We start from the raw sequence: 19372 nt of genomic DNA on the forward strand, positions 1-19372 counted from the left end.
TCACATATTGTCCTCTGTCTTTGCAGCACAATATTCATCTTCATTAGGGAGAACAATTGAAGTTGTTTCCTGCTCAAACGAGAGGGTATTAACGCAGACAGATTATCCCCTGCACACTTCACTAGGAAAGTTGATTTCTATTATGGCCAGTGCAGGTAAAATGAGATTTTCTTGCACATGTTTTTTTAATATATTGACCTTAGAGCTCTAAACCACTGAGGCTTTTTTTGGTCTTTACATAGCATGGTGGTCCCCCTTTTTAAGAAAGGGGGACCGGAGGGTGTGTTCCAACTATAGAGGGATCACACTCCTCAGCCTCCCTGGTAAGGTCTATTCAGGAGTGCTGGAGAGGAGGGTCCGTCGGGAAGTGGAATCTCGGATTCAGGAGGAGCAGTGGGGTTTTGGTCCCGGCCAGTGGAACAGTGGACCAGCTCGACCAGGGTCCTTGAGGGTGCATGGGAGTTCGCCCAACCAGTCTACATGTGTTTTGTAGATTTGGAGAAGGCATTTGACCGTGTCCTTCGGGGATCCCTGTGAGGGGTGCTTCGAGAGTACGTAGTACCAAGCCCCTTGATACAGGCTGTTCGGTCCCTGTGTGACTGGTGTCAGAGTTTGGTCCGCATTGCCGGCAGTAAGTCGGATTTGTTTCCAGTGAGGGTTGGACTCCGCCAAGGCTGCTCTTTGTCACCGATTCTGTTCATAACTTTTATGGACAGAATTTCTAGGTGCAGAAGTGGCGTTGAAGGGGTCCAGTTTGGTGGTCTCAGCATTGCAACTCTGCTTTTTGCAGATGATGTGGTGCCGTTGGCTTCATCAAGCTGTGATCTCCAACTCTCACTAGAGCGGTTCGCAGTTGAGTGTGAAGCGGTTGGGATGAAGATCAGCACCTCCAAATCCGAGACCATGGTCCTCAGTCGGAAAAGGTTGGCGTGCCCTCTCCGGGTCGGGGATAAGATCTTGCTCCAAGTGGAGGAGTTCAAGTATCTGGGGTCTTGGATGGAGCGTGAGATCGACAGGCGGATCGGTGCCGCGTCTGCAGTGATGCGAACTCTATATCGGTCCGTTGTGGTGAAGAAGGAGCTGAGCCGAAAGGCAAAGTTCTCGTTTTACCGGTCGATCTACGTTCTTACCCTCACCTATGGTCATGAGCTGTGGGTCGTGACTGAAAGAACAAGATCCCGGATACTAGCGGCCAAAATGAGTTTCCTCCGCAGGGTGTCCAGGCTCTCCTTTAGAGTTAGGGTGAGAAGCTCGGTCATCCGGGAGGGACTCAATGTCGAGCCGCTACTCCTCCGCATTGAGAGGAACCAGTTGAGGTGGCTCAGGCATCTGGTTCGGATGCCTCCTGGACGCCTCCCTGGAGAGGTGTTCCGGGCATGTCCCTCCGACGCGAGGACCCGGGGACAACCCAGGACACGCTGGAGAGACTATGTCTCTCGGCTGGCCTGGGAACGTCTTGGAATCCCGCTGGAGGAGCTGTTTTTTTCTAATTTGGAAAATTACTTGTTTTTCGGCAAAGGTACAATTAGTTAGTAACCCATTTAAATTGATTCGGGATTGAACACTGATTAAATAGTAAACGAATATTGGTAACCATGTGGCTACGCACGTTCAGATACACTCTTGTAGCCATAATAAATAGCAGGGGAAAAAAGTTATGATCAATTTATGTTAAATATATATTTATTTTTGCAGTGTAGGAAGAGCATATGCCTGTAATGTTGAGATGCTTCTCTGTATACAGTCCTGCAGCATTTTTATATGAATAGGCGTTCTTTTGAGTGATAAAAGTGCTGTGAGTAGCACGCTAGTTAGTGTTAGCGAGGTAATAGCGCTTTCCATTGTGCATTGGCCTTGAGCTAGCTACAGTCGGGAAACAAGCTAAACAAAGCGTGTTTGCATTTAAGTGTACTCTGTATTTAATTCTCCTCATTTTATGTGTTTAATTTTACAGTTAACCTCAACTGAAGTGTAATAAACGGCTTGAAACAATCAACAGTGGACTATTTTTGAGGGACTGTTCGCTATCTGCCAAACTCAGTTTGCTCAGGGAGGGCAGAATATATACTATAAAATATGAAATGTATAGTTAGCTACATAGAGTAGCAGTTGTACACATCTATAGATTAAAGCAGAAATCATTGTCAATCAAATCAATGTGAATCGAAAATTGATTCTGAATCGAATCGCAGATCTAAAAATCGGAATTGAATCGTGAGACAGCCAAAGATTCCCACCCCTTGTAATTCCTAGTTATGCCAAGTCTTTGTGTATTTCTTTTTAGTGCATGTGATTGCTACATTACTGTTGTTGGCCTAACATTGTAGTTTTACACATTCTTCTTGTCGTGTGGAAACAATTGCGGATTCTGATCCTCTCGTCTGGAGACGATTGAAGAGTAAGTGTACAGCGAAAAAATGCCGGTTTATTATTTCACATTTCTTTCAAAAGGCTCGCAAGAGAGGATGGAAACTTGCAGATGTTCTCATTTGTTGGCCAATGTTTTATAATTCCTGATTATAATACATCAGCTTGATGAATTCTAATTATGATAGCTCCATTTTTGTCAGAATGTCTGTCTTTCTTCCCTCCAAGTGTTGCGGGTGTCTCGCTCATTCATTTCAAAGCACACTGAGCGTGGGGCTGCGTTTACAGTGCAAATGCCACATCTTTTGAAAAAGATGTCAATTTTTCCACGAGACAGGCAAGGCAAAAATGAAGCAAATTGGAACTGTTGGCCTCTGCTGAACCATATTACCGAGGACCATATATCTTTTTTTATAGGTCACAAGTGAAGCACATCTGTTTCCACTTGCCCAAGTTTCCATACAAAACATTTGAATTGAGATTCTTCATGTATATCCTTCGCTCCCCTGCTCTTGTTTAAACCAACATGTGCCTCATGCATCAGCCCAGCCGTCAAAAGAGCCAAAGGCTGCGCTGCGCTACAACGTTCTCAGCTCGTTTGATTAAAGAATGTCGTCGTAGAAGGCGTACCATGTTTACGCCACAACACCATGATTTGTTTATGCAATGTGGTCTTTTAAGAGTCAACTTTTCTGACAGTTGTGCAAGCCAGAGCCCAACGTGGCCAGGCCCAAGCTGGCTTTTTCACTCAAATTTGATCTCAAAGCCCCTCATGTGTTTGACTTCTTTTTAATTACTTCCTGTCTGCTGGGTCAATTATAAGTCCTGGGTTCTTTTTGAGGGGGAGCTCAGCATTTTCAACAGACAGTGATTAAATAACTGAAATGTGAGCGCTATCATGACATCATTCATTGGGGCTTGATTTGATAATAGGTTATACGGTATACCGATTCTAAATGTACTTTTTAGGTGAGGGTTAGAGTTAGACAGAAGTTGATTGAGTTCAATTTAATTAAACAAGGAGAAAAGACAAAGAAGTCTTTATTGATTGACGTAGGTTGAATACTTAGAACACTTTGAAGTCTTACTCTGTTTTTCCATTATTGATTTCAGTGACATGGGTGCCACCCTTTTGTCACTTAATTAAACAATTCGTAGTTAATTTAAAAAAAATGTTTACAAGCTCAAACAGTGCTCACGCATATAAGACAGGTTTCCATTAACACATTAACACTTAAATTAACCCGAGAAGAAATCAGTTTGTGTCAGTCTGGGTAATTTGGATTCCGAATTTGTTACACTAAACTTCAGCAGACTCTCATCTCATTTCTTGGGTCACCACTATTATCAGAATGTTTGGTAGTTTGAACAGTGGTTAACTTCTGGTTACATTTGCATTATAATAGATAACATGACATTAAAAAATTTGATATAAGAGAAAATTCTGTGACATTGTTCTCCTTCACATGATCTTCTTCTTACAATTACAGTACAAACCCTGTAAAGCAAAATTAAATACCTTGTAAGTTTGACACACCCTCTGCCAAATTTGAATGATTAATAAAAAATCAAGTATTTTAAAGTGAGGCTTCAAAACGGTGATAACTCATGCCAGTGTCTCTGCTCCCAAACACTGTAGGCTTGTGCACGGAATTTTCTGGAAAAACATGCCACGCTCAACTGTTAACCATCAATCAAACACCACTACTGGAGACAAAAGTAGTGGTGCAAGTAATCAACAAGTAATTGATTATCAAATTAATAAATTACTATTTTGATCATCTTTAGAGATCACGTTTAACGTAAAGTTGTCCACGTCACTGGAATTTCCGCTTCTGAGTAGTAAATCATCTCTGATTTCTGTAGTCCCCCATGAAAGCAGACTGATGAGCTTTGAGTTTAATCAAAATAAGTCATAAACATCTGCTTTTATTTGACAAACAATAATCAACAATTTTGCCTATTTTCTGACACGTTTCCAACCAAACTGGGAACTAAATCATAATCAATTGATGTTGTGATCCACACTGACCAGTTTTTGAACAAAGAGATGAAAGTGTTAAAAATAATTTTTAATCCAATTCGTCGATGAATACAAAAACGAATCCAGAGATTAGTCAATTATTTAAAATACGTTCAGTTGCTGCCCTAGTACATGCACAATGAAAGTGATGTTACTGTGGAGTATAATCGAGATAATCACACAAGCCAACTTATGCTCATTAGTAGGGACATAATGTGACTGCCAACTGGTCGCCCGATTAAGTCACTAGGCAGCTCACAGATTGGGGGACTTTGCGACGCATACTGGACGCTGAAGTGCTTCACTGAGCACCATTTTAGCCACGCCCCCCCAAAAATAAAAATAATAAATGGTGAAAACATTTTAACGCTATATAGAGTTGTGTAGTGATGGCAAAATGAAGCTTCATGAAGCATTTGCGATATTTTTTGGCTCCTCTAGATGGTGCTCTTGGTTTAAAGATAAAGGCAAGTGCAATGAAAATGGATTACATTTGCATTGCATCTTTGAATCATGAGTGCCATCTAGAGGAGTCAAAAAATATCGCAAATGCTTCATGAAGCTTCATTTTGCCATCACTAGAGTTGTGCTCATAAGTTTACATAACCAGGCTGTGTAACGTTAAGAGCACAACTCTATCCACAATTCACCACTGCATACTAGTTATACAGCTAGTTTGACTCTCCAAGTGATTTCATTGTCTATTTGGATTATTTTGGGGGAACAATTGGATCTAAAGATGAAAAAGTTAACCAATGTACCTGGAATTGATTGTTTTCATCTTAGAGGTTCCACTTAAATATAGTTAAATAATATACAAAATGATATACTATTTGAAATATACTGTGTCTTTCTGAAGCACATATTAAGTTTAAGAATAGTTCATCCTTGTACAGGTCACTTTCCAAAACACAACGTAAATAATAAATAAGCCTGTGCAGAGCCTATCGCTAACCCAAAGGAAGTCCAGTTCAACCCGTGCAAAAAACAGGGCAGCTCCTAGTGGAGGCGGAGAAGTGAGGTTAAGACTCCAAGTGGCATGGTTGCCAATGGCTACATAAATATTAACCGACTCGCATCTGTGGCAAGACGGGCCTTCTTTGATTGGAAGTCTGCTGCAAGAGCTCGATATCCAAGGAGACCACTGAAGGCAGCCTGGCAAAATTGATGCGTGAATAACAGGAGAGTCCGTGTTGAGGTAATGTGGAGAACTTTCCTTCACGAAGGCACAGCTGCTCTTTCTCATGCAAAGGCCAGAGAGAGAGAGAGAAAGAGAGAGAGAGAGAGAGAGAGAAAAAAAAAGGCAATATTAAGTACGCAGTATATTGTATAAAGTCTACATTAGCATTTGGTTCTCTTTGTATTTACCATAGCGATGAAGTGCTTGGAATTTAAAAGAGACAGGTATATAGTCAATAATGAATTCATTGGAGAGAAAAAAAGAGATAACGTTACCCACTGAAAAATCAATGACATAAATAGCAGGTTTAACTTTTACTACCTGCGGTCTGTCACAACTCTAAAACAAAATTTTCCATTGGCATTCAAGTCATTTGATTGTTTACTCCCACAACGGCGCAAATACCACTTTCTAACTGACTTTTTATTTTGAAGCATTTAAGAGTGAAGGTACCACTATATTGATATACTAGTAAAAAAATATATATAGTAATGATGTAATTTAATTAGAACTTTATTATTACCTATATTTCACATGATTCTAGTTCTTTATGGTGAGGTGTCAATTTATACAGAAGTATGTTACCGAATGGTCTACTGTTCTTTCAAACTTTCAACTTTCAAAATCCTTGCAAAGCATACATAATTTGTTCACTAACATTATGCCAACACGCAACGACCTTTTCAGTATTATTTATAGCTTTGCATGTTGCTAGCTAACTTTACCTCGTTACAAGTCATGCCAAAGGCCGAAAATGTTGCAATTGTGCGCAATTGTGCTGCCTAGAAACACTGAAGAAGCTGTTTTGACTGAGCGCATTTATTCATGTGCGCTGCCGTGTGTATTTTATATCCTGCGCACATCAATTTTTCGATGCAAATCAGTTAGCTCTATTTCTGTAGGAACACAAGTACATGGGTCAAGGTAGTGCATAAAATGAATACGCAATATAAAAGGAGAAACAAATGACTTGAATATGTGGAGCAACAAGTCATGGTGCTTATAAGAAGCTTTGTTAATTGTGCTCTGAAACTTTAAATCTGAGCAAAACCTTTGGCCACAGAGCTCTAATTTATCAGGGTCAGCCGCAGTCCTGTGACTGGTCATGTGTGCCTGAGATGTCAATCATGTGCAAATATTTTGGGAAGGAACCAATAAGCATTGTTCGCAGAACAATTCAAGGTTAAGAGCCAGGCTTTGAGCCACATGAGAAATTGGGAGGTATGTTTGCTCACCGGGGATGGACTGAAGCCGGTACGGAGCATCCGCCATTATCGCCACATGATAAGACAATGGAAAAAACAACAGGAGTCATGTCTTTACTAGCGACCAGGCCGCGTATGCACACCTGTGCATTTTAACACTGTTAGGATAAAATGTTACACTCTCAGAGTATATTTTATTAAGTGTTGGGGTGGATGTTGGGTGTAACCAGAATAGCACTTCCTTGAGTGTTAAATTGGCCACACCCTCAATTCCAGTAAAAGCCGTCGACATTTCAATAGTGATACATCCAGTTGTTGTCGTAGGTGGTGTGGCTCAGTGGTAGAGTGGTCATCTCCCGACCATCGAGATTGTGGGTTCGATCCCAGGCCAGTGGGACTATGTTATAGTATCATTGAGCAAGATAGTGAACCGCCAGTTGCTCCGGATGCCGTGTCATAATTAGTCATAATTAGTCAAAATGTGAAGTGCTTTGAGGACCTTGTAACACTATTTGAATGAAGTAGTTTAAATAAATAAAAAATAACACTGACACTAATGCAATACACTCATAAGTGTTTAAAGTTGTTAAAGTTAAGTGTGATTTGGCAGAATTAAATGTTTAACACTGACACTAGTGTAGAGTAATTTCAACACTACTCAGTGTTTGCCAGTGTAAACTCTTAACACTTAACAGTGTTAGAGTAACACTGGTTAAGTGGGGAAAAAAGTAACACTTTGAAAAGTGTCATGTTCACACTCATTGGTGTGGACACATAAAAATGTTCTAGTGTTAGATTTAACACTCTCAGTGTTACTTTAACACTGGGGATTTTTCTGTGTACTAACCAGATGCTAACTAGCAGATACTTCCCACCACACACAAAGTGTGAGTGAAGCGGCTCCCTTAGATGGCATATTGAGCACACACAAATCCGCATTGTACAAACTTATAACCTTCCATGCCTTTGTATGATCGCTTGCACTCAACATTGTAGTGAGAAGGAAATTCACTGCAAATCTGGAACACTCTCCCTATTTGCCATCGCTAGTAGTTGAAAAAAAAAAGAAGCACTCTTGGCACTTCATAGGAATCTGTGCTATCCAACCTTGTCCATCTTGCACATCTCATTATGTCCTTTTCATCAAAGTGAGATGTGAATTCACTTGAGTGGAATGTTGACTGAAAAACGCAAGTTTTATTGTTACTCCATTGGTAGTCCTTTGTGTGTTGCCACTACTACCCTGCTAATGTGGCGCCATATTCAGGATCGTCATGTGACGCCCGGGGCTCTTTTGTGTGACAATAACGGATGTAATGTTCACATGTTTTATTCTAAAGACAGATTCTTCTAAATGCTGTACTCAGACTTGACCCCTGACCACCATCGGCAACCACGTAGCCCTGCCACTGATGTTGACGGGTTCAGTTTGCTATCTATAATGTAAATTGATTTATGGCCTGCTCCCTCTAAATTGTGGGACAGTCTCTTGGGGAAAATGGAAAAAAGTAATTATTAAATAGTGTTGGCGCCAAATAACACCAGCTCACCAGGCATCTGCCCCATAGGCCAAATGGTAGTGACGGCAAAATGAAGCTTCATGAAGCATTTGTGATATTTTTTGACTCCTCTAGATGGCACTCATGATTCAAAGATGCAACGCAAATGTAATCCATTTTCATTGCACTTGCCTTTATCTTTAAACCAAGAGCACCATCTAGAGGAGTCAAAAAATATCGCAAATGCTTCATGAAGCTTCATTTTGCCATCACTACCAAATGGCCAGTCCAGCTCTGGACGCGCTGGAGCATAAAGGTTCGAACATATCCAGCGAATGGTGTTCAAGTGAAGAAAAAAAAAAGTGATTAAATTGACAGCTCTTCTTGTACTTTCTTTGCCTTGTAGGGTGACAGAGCTCCGTTGCCCAAGTTGCCAAAGAAGCCAAGCAGAGAGGATACTGGCATCTGCCAAATTCCGCCTCACCAAAAATCTAAATGTCAGGCTCAAATGAAAAGCCTTCTTTCACAATAACTGTCACAAAAAGCCAAATAACAAGCTTGACGCACACATTGCAGACATTTCTGAGCACCTACATTGCAGCACCGCTAATATTTTACATTACAATTTTTCATTTTATTTTAATTAGAGTTTTTTGTTGTTTTTAGGAGTAAGCTGGGGTTTTTTCTAGCTATAAATCGTTCCATGTCGTCATGATAGAAGCACTAGCCTCTGTTTAAATAAGAGAGTAGCTATGTGGCATGCACATGTGCTACTGACAAGCTATGACTCCATGTCCATTAATATTATAACTCATATTACAACAGGGAAAGAGGAGTAAGGAGAGGATATTTTTGAATTATTATTACTCACAGTATTCCCGAAAGTTAGTTTCTGTTCATGTGTTTTATATGTAGAATTTCTTATAAATGTCTTTTTTTTTCTCTTTTTTGGGGGGGGTTGTAGTTTAGTGCTCACTTCTGGGGGCTTGCTTGTTCTAGAAAAAAATGCAGCCTGTTAATGTGTATATGTAGAGGTGTTTCTGTATTAAAATTCTCTACGGTTAGCAAAATATTTGTTTTATACTGTAAATCCAATTTCTAAATCCAATCCATTCCTTTTTTTGCTGCGGTTCAACATTTGAATAACCTTTCACATTTTTGGTTTAGTTACAGAATTTCTCCAAATAAAATTGCATTCAAATGTAGAAAACAGTCAAATTTATCTTGCCTGGCTGTGAGCTCAGCACCCTTAAACCTCTGATCCTACTTGTAGAATCGCCCCCTGGCGCACAATAAACTAATTATGTGCTTGCTGAAGTGAAGAATACTGAATTCTATGTATGGCCTTGAAACTTTTGCACATGTTTAGCGCAGCATTTGTTTTTTTGAATTCCGAATGTCAGACCCCACTGCCTGTCAATTTGACGTGTTTCAATGTCAATACAGAGCAAAATTCTCCATGAAAAACTTCATTCACAATATTATGCTTCGTGTACCTTGCAGCACAAAGCACCTGATGCTACCGAGCTTCCTTTTGCAAGATACACTAATGCGACTGTAAATCATAAACACATTGTGAATCGTAGAAAACATAAAAGCACAAAAGCAACACACACAATGGGGGTGAATTCTCTAATAATAAACTGTCTTCACCTGTAGATGGTTTATGTTGAGTTATCTTTTCAAAGGAATAGCCCAATGCCCTCTGTTGGCAATTTGGACTGCACACTAGTGTGAATACGAAATTGCTGTTTAACAAAGCCATAAAGACACCACATGTGTTCTTAGTCTCTGCTTATAAATAAACATTTTTTCCAGCTATGGATGCTTGCCACCGGGTGACCTTTTATTACATCTGTTTTCTCTCTTTTTTGTCCTGCCCCCACCCAAAAAATGGCATGTATTATTATGTAAAATTATGCTTATAAAAACACAAGTCAGCCCCTCGCCTGCATTCACCTTCACCTGGTGAGTATGACTCAACTTCACGTTTCCCCACAGTGGGTGAAAGACAGTTTTTATTGAAGCCAGGTGCCCTGTCTCGTAATATTTCGGGACAGAACTTCTCGGCCACATCACAATATGCGAGTCTGCGCCCAATGCAGAAATAAGCATGCCATTCTTGTGCATTGACCTGCTTTTGTTTTATGGAAGTAACAGAGTCCTTTATGCAGATAATGCAAACATTGAATTTCCTTTTTTTTTTAAATCAAAAATCACTAGATGTACCAAATGCTTGGATTAAGACATCAAATAATTACTAAATATACATATTACATATAGTTAGATAGATAGATAGATAGATAGATAGATAGATAGATAGATAGATAGATAGATAGATAGATAGATAGATAGATAGATAGATAGATAGATAGATAGATAGACAGACATGTGCACTGCTCCAATAACAGATGATTTGATGCGTATCTCAATGGGATTGCAATCCGATTCGATTCGATTTGATTTGATGCATTCACATCTTTTAAATCCAGACTGTTTTTCTAATTCCAACCATATTTTGTTACACCCCTAACAGATAGATCTTGTCAAATCAATGCATCTCTGACAAAGTTAATCATAGAGGCAGAAATGTTGACACACACTTTCGGTTTGGTCTCATTTTGATTATATTGACGTGCCTCATTTTGTGGTCTCGGAGTGTTCATATGAGAAAAAAAAAATGCTGAAGCATATTTTTGCTTGACCACTGTGTCATGGTGGAGGTGTTTTATTGCTGTGATTTCTCCCCAACGTAATACGACAGTAGAGACGAAATCCTCCTTTTCATTGGTTGACTCCACGGGACTGCCCACTGTAGCACATTACTGTTTGCACTAAAGCAAAGGATACATCTCAAAGCAGAAAAAGAGCCAGTAAATGATGTATCGATAACATCCTTTCTATGATTTCATTTGATATTCCTCAGAGTACAGAAAAAAAGATGGCACGTTAAAAAGGCCCCTGCTGCTCGTCCTGCTGCTGCCACGCGGTCCGGATCCGAGAAAGTCCAGTCCGGGCTTTTGGAGCCCCCCACCCTTCGCTCGGTGGGTGCCAGCACACGGCAGCTTGCTCCCGGCCGAAGCAGCACTGGCTGGCTGCCTCTGCTAACTGGAAGTCCGCCGCGCGTCCATTCCTCCTTCACCCTGAAAGCGGGCTCCATTTCGGCTTCAAAACTTCTCGCCCACGGACGGAGCGCAAGTCGCGGATAGAGACACCAAACGTCCGCAGACACTTCTTCTTTTTTTTGTTTTGTTTCGGTAACACAAGAAGAGCCCAGACTTGATGGTGTCGGCTCGGTTCCGGCAGAGGTGTTGACGAGAGCGGCTTTTGGCTATGGAAGTGTGCCCCTGGAAGAGAGGCACGGCCGGGTTGAGAGGAGAACCTGTCGCCGACTGAGAACCAGCCTGAAGAGGGGCATGCCTCAGACCCGCAAACCCGCACAGGACCCTCCATCAGACACTATCTGACATTCCCCCTCCTTTCTTATTCTTATTTTTCAATTCAGACTTTATTTCGCCCGGCTTCGCTGCAAGGTAAGTTTGATTGCACTTTGAATGAAGATGGCTTTAAGTTGAATGTGGAGCAACTTTGCTCACTTTTGCACGCACACTACTACATCGCGTGCTCGCGACTCAATTAAAAAGAAGCTTTTTGCAAGGCGAGTTGTATTTTAGGAGCTTAAAAAGTCACACGCAGATTGCGAGCCGATAACTCCTAAAATACCGAAGAAGAAAAATCCCTGTGCAACAGATGTGCGGCCGCGCTTTTGAGCCTCATCGCGTTTCAGAGACGTTAATTTCTTATTAGTTCATTTCTGTTTTTTGTTTTTTTCATTTTATCTTTTTACAAATCAATTGATGCTCTTGTTATATGTGGGATACTAGTGGAGCTGTGACCCGAGAAGTGATTTTTTTTTTTTTTTTTTTGCACATTCAAGAGCTCTAATCCTTTATAATTGGACAGGATATTTATTCAAAGGAAAAAATGGTCTCTCAATGTAATAATTACTTTTCGAAAAAAAAACAGGCGCAATGGGCTTGTAAATGTCTAAAACGAGTTAAAGGGAGAAATAAATGCGGCTGTTTAAGTCTGCGCACAAAGACGGCAAAATTGGATGATTTACTCATTTCTGGGCACGTTTATTGTAAAGGATGTTGAAGGCATGTGTAGAGCCGGGTGAGAGCACGCCGCGGCCCGGCCGGTGATGCATGGCACCCCCCCCCCCCCGAAGCACACCAGCACTCCTCGGTCATCCATCACTGGATTATTGGCCAAATTTAGCCCCGCGTTTGTCGTAGTCTCTTGTTTAAATTGTGTGGTTTGAAAAGGATACTGCGATTTCCCGAGTGGTTTCAGGTCCGTGAATGCGACTTCTGTCTGTTTGTGACGATGAAAAAGAATGATGAGCATTTTGGTACATTTTCTGTGGAAGTGATTGTTTCTTCTGGATCATTTTAGAAGATGCACATGAATGAAAGAATACAGTTTGAAGGATGAGTAACAAAACGGGATTTAAATTTAAGAGTGCAAATTGTTGAAGTTAATGAGTACTTTTGTGACTCACCACAAGTGAGGTAAAGTAAGGCAAAACATGTGGGTTAATTAATGACAAGAAATTGGAAAGTAGTCTTTTTTAAAATTTTAAATATATTTTTCAATATATTTTCTTTGGATTGTGACACAAGTGTGAGTACATTGTTCCGATCTTCTCTGAGTGGAATTGAATCCAGTTCTGTAAAACTCTTGTCGCCTCTTTTCACCAATTTTATGTCCAGGCATGGATCAATACGGGCCGGCTGGCTTCTCCGAAAGCTTTGAAGCAGTCACAAGTGTCTCACATCCATTTTCGCAACTTTTTTTCTTTTCTTTTTTTGATATTTCACACTCCCGCCAGTGAGCGTGAAAGAGGAGGGAGTGGGTGAGAGCTCATCAAAATTTGTGACATTATGGGCTGTTGCTCGATGCACCCCTGCCCATCCCGCACTTGTTTTTCTTCCACAATAGACGGCGCCCGAGATTGTCTTCTTCTGACGAATCGCACACTTAAAGCAACCGTCATTTGCATCCTTAGATGATAACAATGAGTCAAGTGTAGGCACTTTGGCTTTATTAAGGTCATTTGTTATTGATTTAATATCGAATGGCTTGAACTGGTGGCAGCATTTGCTTGCTCCGGTTGTGCCAATGAGCTGATGTTTTCCTTCACAAGTGATTCAAAGGTTGCGCTGCAGAGCTTTAAAATCCTCACTGATTACCACCCAAATATGCTCGCTCTTCTTTTGTCTCTCTGCTCACTCAATCTTGTGTCAGGATTCTTCTCCTGTGAGTGGAGTTGAGGATAGATAGGATAGGGAGTGGACTCATTTTGATTTACACTCCGTTGCCAATTTTGGCATATAAATTGTGGGTTTGTGGCTTTTTCCCTACATGGAGTCATGCTGGGCGGATAACTGCTCGCCATTAAAAGGAATAAACAAGGCTGTAAAGAAAGGCGAGGACGGTAGGTGCGCGCTTTTTCCACGCCAAGTACTTGCCCTTCTTGTGACTAGTTTTATTTTACGATTGCTAATCAGTAAAACACTGAGCGCTACTGTGCGCGCAACCTCCACCAGCACCCAACATTTGTTTCCACTTCCCAAAAGTCCCTGTGGGGTGGGCGGGAATTTATTCGTGGGATTCGGCTGAGGAAATGTCCTGCTTGCCGAAATAATTTGGTAGAGGTATGTGACATGAAGGAGAGGATAGCTTCTCTATGACGAAAAACAACATGGCTGCCTCCCTCAGCCCGTATGTGCCTTTTGTGAAATCTTAGTGCTCAGGCGGACCCACTTTGTGGTTGTAAGTCATATTTTACGACATGTTGCACACATGCTTGGCTGTGTGTGATTTAAAACTGTGAGCAGTGGTCACACCCAGGACGAAAAATAGGCCAACAAATGAATAAAAGCAACAACAAAAATGATTTGCAGTCATAGCACTGTCACTTTGGATGATGAAAATACTCTAATGAAAAATGTGTAATTATGGAAATTCATTTTGAAAATCACCTTTTTTTTTTGTGCTAGTTTAACAAGAAGACACAAATACAAAACCACATTCTCATTTATTTTGCTATATATGAACAAAACTCACGCTTATCAGCGCGCAGCTGCAACACTGTTTGGAGAAAATATTCAATTTGTGCTTGTCAGAGGAGATGGGAGGCTGTGAGCAAACAGCAGTTATTGCGGCAGCCGCGAGCGAGGCTCGCATTGGGAGAAAAAGGGGGATCTGCGCACGTCTGCCAGGGGAAGGGAGTCGTGTCTCGGCTGGATTAGAAGAGAGCGAAGCACTTAAAAGCCCCTCCGCCGACAGGACACGGGCGCTTATTCAGGGGTGGTGTGGGTAAACATGGCGGAGCAATATATCTGTCCTTGACGAGTGTAACTCATTGCACGGGAGAGGAGTTCAGCTTTGCATTTAAAAGGGATTTTTTTTTATTTATGTGGCTGTTATTTAGTGTAGGCCAGCCAGTAGCGCTTTAATGAGCGGGAACCAGTTTTGGCAACGTAAATGGTGCTAATAAAAAAAGTGTTGGGAATATTTTGTAATTTACTCCATGCAGTCATTTAAAGCGTATTTTTTTTGTATTATAATATTTGTATTATTATTTTTGAATTAAAATGTTTATTTTATAGTGTCACTAGTAAGAAACATATTTCCAATTAATCTAAAACGCTAAAAGTTAGGTTAGGTTGATATGTCTTTAATTCCGGCCCCTAAAAATCTGGTAAATATGCAATTAAATCAGAACCGTGGGACAGTACATGATTCATATCCTTTCATAACAGACGTAAAACCATCTTTTGATACAGTAAAATCATATGTAATCTAAAAAAAGTCATCAGAAGTTAGGTTAGATACATAACTAATTGAACCTGGGGAAAACCATCTGGTGAATATGCAATCAAATCAGCACCACAGGACAGTTATAGTAACACGCAACATGAATCGTGTCCTTTCAAAAACGGAAACAAAATCAGTAAAATATGTCATCTAAAAAAAAGGTCATCAGAAGTTAGGTTAGGTGCATACCTAATTGATCCTGGAAACAAAATCAGGTAAATATGGAATCAAATCAGCACCACAGGACAGTACGGCTAAACACACAACATGAATCATATCCTTTCATAATTGATGTAAAATCAATTTATGATACAGGAAAACAGTTTCAGTGTATGAGTGTACACTCACACAAAATAAACTTTAGCAGACCACTAAGCAGTCTTTTTATACACTTTATTATATATATTTTTAAAATAACAAACAATGTGGCATTTAATTTTCGAGTGGATTAGTTCTGCTAAGTTGCTATTGTGTAGTTGAGCGTGTGCTTGGCTGTGTTTGGGGCTTTGTTCTCGCACTCGTGGCTTACTTGCCAAGTCAGATGGAGTGTAGCGTCTGGCCTGGGACTTTCAGAGGAATATCGCAATATCACAAGCCTTCTAAGTTGTTAAAAACTCAGCTAATCAACAAAATAATGATCTGTTCAAATGCTAGCATGCCAGAGACATCAAACAACAGCGGAGGGGTGGAAAAACAATGAAATTATCTGATAATGATTGCTCACGCTGACAGGAGGCACTTTTTTTATTTTTATTTTTTATTTTTTGGGTGAGTGTACGTGAGGAAAGATGGAGCTGGAGGCTGCTCAATCACAAAAAAAAAAGAATCTGTGTACATTTTGAGAATGAACATAAACGTCCATCATCACCTCTAATGAGCTTCTTATGTGGGTTTTTTGGCATGGAAACAGAGAGCGAGAAGACTATTAGTCGATTAATTTCCTGCAGTGAATCATGGAACCTGCTGCTTTTATCTTCACGCCGCGCTCCATGTGTGGGCCACCAAAAAAAAGCTTTATGTTTGCCTCACACGCTCATAAGTTTGGCCCGCCGTGCGTCCCCCCGCTCTCCCCCGTTCACTCTGGGCACAGATAATGCCTCTGCATATGAATTAACCGCCCTCGTTGAGCTTCTTTCCAGTAATTGAGAAGGCAGACACCGTAAAAATATGGTCATATTAGATCTGATATGTTCTCGGAGCTACTTTGAGGGTCTGCTTGGAATTTTCTTTCCAGAGAGAAATAAAAGTAGTTTTAATTTTCTGGGTACAGTTAGAATGTTGCGCTTGATTGAAATCTAGCAGGGGGGTAAAGTGCGGCCTCAGCAGGTGCGGTACGGGTCGCTCTAATTGTACGGATGTTATGATGATTTATCAGAAATGTGTTTTTTGACAGGCTTGAAATATACTTGGTGATGAAATGATTCCACTTTGTTAAATACAACGACCTCTTAACCACTTTGAGATAACATTCTACTATTTACAGTGAAAATAGTGATCACTTTTTATTAGGGGTGTTAGAAAAAATCAATTTGGCAATATATCGCGATATTACGGCGCACAATTGTCGAATCGAGTTTTAAACATCAATTTTTGATGGGAATATTCAACAAAACGTCTTACTTAGGGTTAGGATTTACACATTAAGCACGGAAGAATGTTATATTAATGGAACATTAAGCCTTAATATTTTATTTCAGTGCTACTCAAACATGAAACAGACTGCAACCTGTTTGTTAAATGCAGTGGCTCAGTTATAAGCCTGAATTTTCAGATAAATAAATATATTTTCATACAAATCTTACAGTGTATATGTACAAGTTTACTGATTAGTATTTTCTAAATTTGAGTAAAAAAAAAAATCGCAATAATCAATTTACAGATTCGCACCGGGATTAATCGGTATCGAATCGAATCGTGACCTATGAATCGTGATATGAATCGAATCACCGTGTACTAGGCAATTCTCACCCCTACTTTTTATGTATGGATTTGATATAACGTGTATCATTGTAGTTTTTTTGTCTGTATTGCATCGTAGGGATATCCCATAGCACTTTTCTCATATCGATACCAGTACAAGGACTCAACGATTGAGTAGTCAGCGATACCAAGTACCGAGAACACTAGTACTTTGCATACCTAACTTTTATTTCTTAAAAAAAAAATACATATAATTTTAAAGAAATATCTATAAATCCCAAATATAGCATTTTTATCTAAAATTGCTTGAAATAATAGTCATCTCTAATTACTAGTTCCTGATTGTAAAATGGCCACAAATCATCCACCGTCGCGAGTATCGATACCTTGAAATAAGGTCAGGTATTGATACCTGGTATCAGTTTCTCTAATACTAAGCAAATACTCTTCTTTATTTGTAACGCAAAAACCTAATAAAGCTTCTAATCTTGTGCAACTGTATTTAATGTCTGAATTGTACGTATATTAAACGACTATATGTGAGATGAGCAAAACTGGCGGAAAACGCTATTATAGGTAACAATAGGGAGTTTTCATTTAACCTTTTAAAAAGTGATGAGGACCCTAGAATTTGAATTAGTTAGAATTAAAACAAGAAATTGTCTAAAATAAAAAACATTTTCAGTGAAAGTGAAAATAGGCTTCATAAATCGGTTATCGGCCTCCTTGACTCCTAATAATTGGTATCGGCCCAGAAAAACAACAACAATAATGGTCTATCTAGGGATGGGCGACTACGATACCCAGCCTTATTTCAAGGTATTGGTACTCGCGACGTAGACCAATACCAATATCGACCACCCTCTTGTGGCCGTTTTAGGATCAGGAACGTGAAATTAGAAGGACAGAAAATTGCCATTAATTTCTATACATTTTTAAGAAAAAAAATGCTTTATCAGGATATATAACATGATCTTTCATTGATTTTGTTTTTGGAAATTTTATGTATCAAAACAGTGGTATTGGCACTAGCTATCATTATGGATGACTACTCAAGAGAGTTGAGTACTCATACTGGTTTCGGTCTGAAAAAAACAATTATGAATGTAAATACACATCATTCCTCCATGTTCCATGGTGTCGCTTCAGGTTTTGTTTTTTTTGACGGGAGAGCTTTTGATTGGGTTGCTGCAGCGGCACACGACGGCGCGTTAGCGCGTGTGTACGTGTCACAATGACGTTTCCGCTCGGTGCTGTCTTACCAACACAGTGCAAAATGGCCTGAGGAGGAGTTGTTCCTGACAGAGATGCATTGTTTGAGGCAGCCAATAAAGGCGCGCGCTGAGTGGCTACATCTGTGAGCCTCATCTTGACTACAGTGTGGGCCGAGCGACAACACGGCAACTGTCACAGCTGCACCTGCTGCTCTGTCCCCGCGCACAGCCCCTCGCTCTGTGCCGCCCCGCCGAGCCGCTCCGTCCGTCTCGGCCTCATCTCGGGTCAACTGGACCTGAGTTTCTTGAGGGAAACCTCTTGAAAACAAAAGAAGAGAGAAAAAAGCGGGGTCGAAAAAATAGAATTGAAATTGGTGCCCGCGGGGACCAAGATGTGGTTGTGCTGAAGTGCAAAATCTCTGCCTGTAAAACAAAATGGAGCTCAAGAGAGCTGGCTTAATATAAACTGACCAGTCTGAGGAGTAATGCTAAAGCTAGTTGTCCCTCCGTGTTACCGTGACTGTAGAATCCATGAGCTCCTTAGCACGCACACACACACTTACTTGTGTAATGGTGACATTAAGAGCATTAACAGCTTTTGAATATGCGCTTATATATGCTCAACTGCTGTTAACTCCACTTATTTGAGTACTAGCAAATTCAATATCTTACCCCAAAATGTCTGTTAGCTGTTTTAATTATTTTGGTGACTTTCACCACTTTATGTTTTATTATTTCTTATTGAAGTGAGTGAGTTATTGATTGGTCGCTACCTGAGCCCTGAGCACTCTGATGTCATCCTTAGTCGACAGCAAGTGGCAAAATGGCCGCCCACTTATGGATAAAAGTGGTTGGATTTTGCTGCTTAATTCATATTCCACAAACAAAATATTAATCAGAATGCTGCGTTAGATTAGCGGAGCTCCAAATATTTTTTTTTGGGGGGGTTGACTTTCCGTTTAAGTGTTATTAAAACATAACAGGCAGAGCGGCGGACATTTTGTGGGTCTACTGTTCAGTGAGATGCTGGGTGTCACCGAGCGTACTTAGTCTTGACAGTGACTTTAAGATTGCGTTTC

The 19372-nt window shown here is 40.4% G+C and overlaps 1 protein-coding gene across 15 annotated transcripts in view; it reads left to right on the plus strand.

Annotated features, from left to right (window-relative positions):
* The first annotated feature begins 11161 nt into the window (after positions 1–11161).
* Positions 11162–19372, plus strand: part of adgrl2a (adhesion G protein-coupled receptor L2a) — a 127305-nt gene continuing 119094 nt past the window's right edge. For all 15 annotated transcript variants that reach the window (XM_086088557.1, XM_086088558.1, XM_086088563.1 and 12 more), the window contains exon 1: positions 11162–11807. The gene's annotated coding sequence lies outside the window, so the exon portion shown is untranslated. The remainder of the gene's footprint in view (positions 11808–19372) is intronic.

This window comes from Leptonotus elevatus, chromosome 11, assembly GCF_054856555.1.
Source record: "Leptonotus elevatus isolate MCC_2025b chromosome 11, RoL_Lele_1.0, whole genome shotgun sequence".
In the NCBI taxonomy this organism is placed as follows: Eukaryota; Metazoa; Chordata; class Actinopteri; order Syngnathiformes; family Syngnathidae; genus Leptonotus; species Leptonotus elevatus.